This window comes from Procambarus clarkii, chromosome 75 (genome assembly GCF_040958095.1).
Source record: "Procambarus clarkii isolate CNS0578487 chromosome 75, FALCON_Pclarkii_2.0, whole genome shotgun sequence".
In the NCBI taxonomy this organism is placed as follows: Eukaryota; Metazoa; Arthropoda; class Malacostraca; order Decapoda; family Cambaridae; genus Procambarus; species Procambarus clarkii.
Window position 1 is genome coordinate 10561516 of NC_091224.1, and position 6000 is coordinate 10567515.

The window sequence follows — 6000 nt, forward strand, 5'->3', positions numbered from 1 at the left end:
TGAGCCCTGATGGGCACATGTATAAGTAGATGGGGTCGCTAAGGGTTCTCCCCTAGGTGTCCTGTTTGCGAACTTCTATGTGGATACCATCGAACAGAAGTTCGTAGTTGGCATGAACTTGAATCCTGCCATATACTGCAGATATGTTGACAAAATTTTTACACAGGTACCTGATGTCAGAGGTCTGCAGGAGCTGAAGGAGGCATTTGAGCAGAATTCTGTGTTGAGTTTCACTTACGAGATGGAGAAGGATGGGAAGCTGCCCTTTCTAGATGTACCAATCATGGAAAGGAGCGGAGGTTTCCACACTGCAGTCTACACTAAGGAATCAAATATAGGAATGTGCCTCAATGCCAACAGTGACTGTTCAGACAGGTACAAGAGAAGTGTTGTCAACGCTTACGTCGACCGTGCTCTCAGCCACAGGTCAGGATGGAAGCAAGTCGATGAAAAACTGTGTAGGGTAAGGCAGATCCTAGTCAACAACGGCTTCTCCAATGGTTTCGTTGAAGACATCATAAAAAGGAAGGTGAAACGCCATGCAACCTCTGAAGAGTCAACTAACACAACACCCGTTCCCCCCAATACACTATTTTAAAGGAACCTCTTTTCCACAGCTCATAAAACGGAGGAAAGGGTCCTGAAAGACATTGTTAATAGGAACGTTATCCCTACAGACAAAAATCAGAAGATACAATTAACGATTTTACTATAAAGCCAAAAAAAACGGCCAACCTACTCATGAAAAACTCTCCAGACACAAAGCAGAATGCCTTGAAAGAGACACACGTCGTCTATGCCTTGAAATGCCCACTTGGGGACTGTAATCCGCAAAGAACTCAGGATATAGGCAAGACAACAACATCTCTTTCCAGGCGTTTAACAATGCATAAGCAACAGGGCTCCATTAAGGAACATATAATCTCTTCCCACAACCAGACCATCACCAGAGAAGTCTTAACAAACAACACAGAAATCATTGATAGATAGAGCGATAGCAGGCGGCTTGACATCTGCGAGGCACTACACATCAAAAAGTCAACACCAGCAATCAACAGCCAATTAATGCACAACTATATTCTACCCACTTCAAGACTCCGTACCAATAAAGAAGCATCAAGAGGAAGTATGGGCCAATAGGCCCTTTGCAGTTACTTCCATTCTTCCCTCTCATTTATCCAATTAATACCCATTGTTCCGTGTTCTGTCTTGTGTTAGTCAAAAGTTTGTTCACCTCATCCAAAACTGTTGCAACATTTCATCTCACCCAAATGCGAGTATATACGACAAGCTGTTTAGCGTTAGAATACGACACCAACATGGTTCAAGACTTCCTCATGGAGGCCACGTCATTGTTATGGCCCTACTGGGGCGTATTATAGACTGTGGGTTGGTTGGTGTTGTCGTCGTTGATCCTTCTCTATGGACAACCCAACCCACAACTCGGCAGAGTGCTTATACTAGGAGATCACCCTTGGCGCTTCTGGCTCTTGGAGAGGGGCTCAACGTCACACGTTTAGGGGATGCGGCTCCAACACTTAGCCTCGTTGTCACGTGCACACACCCACTCGAGCCGCTGTGACTCCCCACTCTCTCCTTATGAGATATGATCTCCTCAATCCCCTATGACTTACTAGTATTACCTCCTACCCTGTCCACAGCAGTGGTTCTTGGTTCTTTCTCTCTCTCTCTCCTTCTTTACTACCTCCTGGGAAGCCTCACTAGGACAAGGGCAAACACCAGCAAATTGGGATACATTTACTGGACAAAGCACATACACGATACATATACACATATAATAATAATGAATCCTATACTCTATAATATCACAATCAGGTTGCACTCCAACACCATCAGAACTCTATTATCAGCTTATCAAGTGGTATCCTATCTCCTGGTTCACCACCTGATACTATTAACCTCCTCAAGTTGATCAAGCCTACATACACTGTTGCACCATCAGCAAGATAACATATATATATAGAAAATCAGCATTTGAATGCAATAACATATACCAGTATAAATGTTCATTGATACTCCAGTATAAAAAAGCTCCTTGACGTAAGAATGCCAACAGTCACTCACCTCTCACTGCGTCTTGCACGCTAATGACAACCAAACACTATCAACTCCCTATAAGTAATCCACCAGAACTTCCCCTTCCACCTCTGGAAGTTCACTACCCTAATATCTTTAGGTTCTTCCGGGCTTCACTACCAGGATCCTCTGCAGCTCCTCCAGGCTGCTATCATGAAGTTTCCTTGAGCAACTACGGTGCTTCACCCTTCTGCTAGGGTCCTCCACAGCTCTCTTGGCTGCTACACCATGAAGTTTCCCCGAGCAACTATGGTGCTTCTCCACCTCTACAGAAGCACGTGACACTCCTCTTCACTGCTGCTTCTCCTCACAGCTCGAGGTCCTCTGCTCCACTACCTTGGAGTCTCATCAGCTACTTCATCTGCTGGCTTCGAAGTTCTCAGCAACTTCTTCCCCAAAAGACAAACCTGCAACCCATCGACACTCCAATAAAATGTTCCCCTTTAACACATAAACAAAAAATAACCACACAATATGCTTGCCTCAAACCTCTATCTGTTCTCTACATACAGTGAGAGTGGACTCCCCCGTTTTGGGCGGGTCCATACTCCACCTCGCCTGGCGGCGGTCCTCACTCGCTGGGAGGGTCTTCCTCCGTCAAGAGCCAGGCTCCCTCAGTCGTCCGCCAGCGCTCAGAGGGGGCGGACGTCGCTCCGTGCTCCTCCCTCTTCACTCTCCTATTTCAGGCTTTCTGCCTTATTAAAACATGTCTAACTTATAAATAAACATTGCTACCGTCGCTGGGCACACGACCAACTACAAGTGATCACTATGAACTGGCGTATATCGTGCTTACCACAGATTAACTGATCGAGGGCGCTTTTCCTCTGACGGCGTCTGGTCAGGGCGCTCCACACAGCCCACGAAAATGCCTCTGAGTAGCTTATTAAACTCTGCTCGTCGACCAGGACTTGATACCACAACGTTCCCAGCTCGGTTCCACAGCTGGCACGTCTACACCCTTCTCTTCTCTTCGAGATATATCACTAGGGGTTCCCTTCTGGCGGGAGCTCAAATGGAGCGCGGCTTCCCCCTGCGATGTCTGGCACTCAAGTGAGGTCAAGGTCCTCCGGAAGCGAGCCTCACGCCTCCAGCAAAATGTCCACATCTCCTCGCCAGTCATTTATCTGTTTTCTTCTTCATTGCCCATGATCTCAAACAGTTATACATATCCAAGCAACTATTTTACATATGCGTTATCACTTCAATATTCGCTAGACCTTCTAATCAGGTCAGGCTTGACGAATAACTCTCAAGGAGGGAGACTCGTTTCTCCTGTAGGCTGAGATCATAACACTCCCCTCCCCTTATTTTTGAGAGTTATTCTAGTGGCTAGGCTTGAGATAACGCATCAGCCACTACATTGTCTCGCCCTCTTATGTGCGTTATCACCAGGTCATACTCTTGGAGCGATAAAAACCATCTGGTTAATCTCTGGTTTGCATGCTTCATTTTCTTCAGGAAAACTAGGGGATTATGGTCTGTATACACCGTCACTGGGTGTCCCCCCCCCACTCACATACACTTCAAAATGTTTCAATGCCATCACCAGGGCCAAAGTCTCTTTCTCAACTGTACTGTACGACCTCTGGTGCTTAACGAACTTCTTCGAGAAGAAGGACACGGGGCGGTAAATTCCATCATTCTGCTGCGTCAGTACAGCTCCGGCCCCTATATCACTGGCATCTACAAATAACGTAAACGGCGCTTCAAAATCTGGCGACACTAGTACAGGTGCCTCAGTCAACAGTCTTTTGGTCTTCTCAAACGCTTCTTGTGCTGTTCCATTCCACTCCCACTTCTTGCTCTTTGATAGCAAACTCGTCATAGGAGCGGCTACGGTGGAGAAATTTTCACAGAACTTCCGGTAATACCCAATCATACCGAGGTATCTCAACAATTCTTTCTTACTCCTGGGCACCGGGAAGTTGTCAATGGCCTCCACCTTTGTTCTTACCGGAGCAACCTCGCCTTGCCCTACTATATATCCAAGGTACTCCAGGCGGGCTCTCCCGAACTCGCTTTTTGCCAAGTTGATCGTCATGTTGGCCTTCTCCAACCGATCGAACAAATCTAAAAGTCGATCCACGTGATCCTTCCAGGAATCAGCGAACACCACAATATCATCGATGTAAACTGCACATCCAGTCGCGCCTTGTAATACCTGATTCATTACTCGTGGAAAACAACTACCACTATTCTTCATTCCGAACGGCACCACTTTATATTGGTACAAGCCGTCGGGTGTCACGAACGCTGAGATCCTCTTGGCCTCCTCAGACAGGGGAATCTGGTAGTATCCCTTCAACAGGTCTATCTTCGAGACATACCGTGCACTCCCAATCCGATCTATGCAATCGTCAATGCGCGGTATCGGAAACGAGTCAGCGACCGTGAGTGCATTCACTTTCCTATAATCGGTACAGAACCGGTACGTGCCGTCACTCTTCTTCACGAGGAGGCACGGCGAACTCCAGTCACTGTCGCTAACCTCTGCCAAGTCGTTATCTAGCAGATACTTCACTTCTGCTCTCATTGCCGCTGCTTTCTCCGGGTTAACTCTGTAAGGGTGCTGCTTGATGGGCTCAGCACTCCCTATATTCACTTCGTGCACCGTTCCGCGGTGTCTTCTAGGCACGTCCGTGAATAACGACTTATTCCTCCGTAGGATCTCCACTAGCTCCTGTCGTTGGTCATCCTCCAAATGACCCAGACGCTCACCTATCTTGGCCAGGCTTTCTGTATTTGATATCTTCGCGCCATCGGCCTTCTCTAACTTACAGTTCTCCTCTTCTATCCCTTTTCCGTCTCCTCCACACAGCACAGTCGCCTGCAATGGGGTTTCCATCGGTTCTTCATCGCCCAGAGGCTTATCTCTGTCATAGTACCTCTTTATCATGTTCACGTGGCAAACCTGTGACTTCCTCGGACGATCTGGCATGTGGATTACATAATTCACATCCCCTAATGCCTTCTGGATGGTATATGGTCCACAAAATCTCGACTCGTATATACTTCCTTTTACCGGTAGCAGGACTAACACCTGATCTCCTTCTTGAAATTTCCTGCCCTTCGCCTTCCTGTCGTGGTACCTTACCATCTCTGCCTGGGATGTCCTCCTTTCCACTTTCAGCTCCTTTTTGGGCTCCTTGCTCTGCCGCTTCATTTTTGGCTCTTAACTGCCTCAGGATCTCATCCTTCATCCCAGCTACTTTAGATGCTTTCAACCTAAGGCCACATTTTTCTGCTATTTGTTTCAATTGATCCCTCGTGCAACCTTCCAAGTCCTCAGGCTTGCCTGACTCCACAAACGCTTGCACCTTATCCATCTTTGTCCTGTGAGTCTTCCCAAGAGAGAGAGTATACACCTGCGGTCACACAGTTTATCTCAGCAGGGGTGTACAAATCCACTCTTGGACAGGGTGTGGGTGTGTCAGTTCACTCTCCCGGACACAGGCCCCCAATTTATTATAGACTGTGGGTTGGTTGGTGTTGTCGTCGTTGATCCTTCTCTATGGACAACCCAACCCACAACTCGGCAGAGTGCTTATACTAGGAGATCACCCTTGGCGCTTCTGGCTCTTGGAAAGGGGCTCAACGTCACACGTTTAGGGGATGCGGCTCCAACACTTAGCCTCGTTGTCACGTGCACACACCCACTCGAGCCGCTGTGACTCCCCACTCTCTCCTTATGAGATATGATCTCCTCAATCCCCTATGACTTACTAGTATTACCTCCTACCCTGTCCACAGCAGTGGTTCTTGGTTCTTTCTCTCTCTCTCTCCTTCTTTACTACCTCCTGGGAAGCCTCACTAGGACAAGGGCAAACACCAGCAAATTGGGATACATTTACTGGACAAAGCACATACACGATACATATACACATATAATAATAATGAATC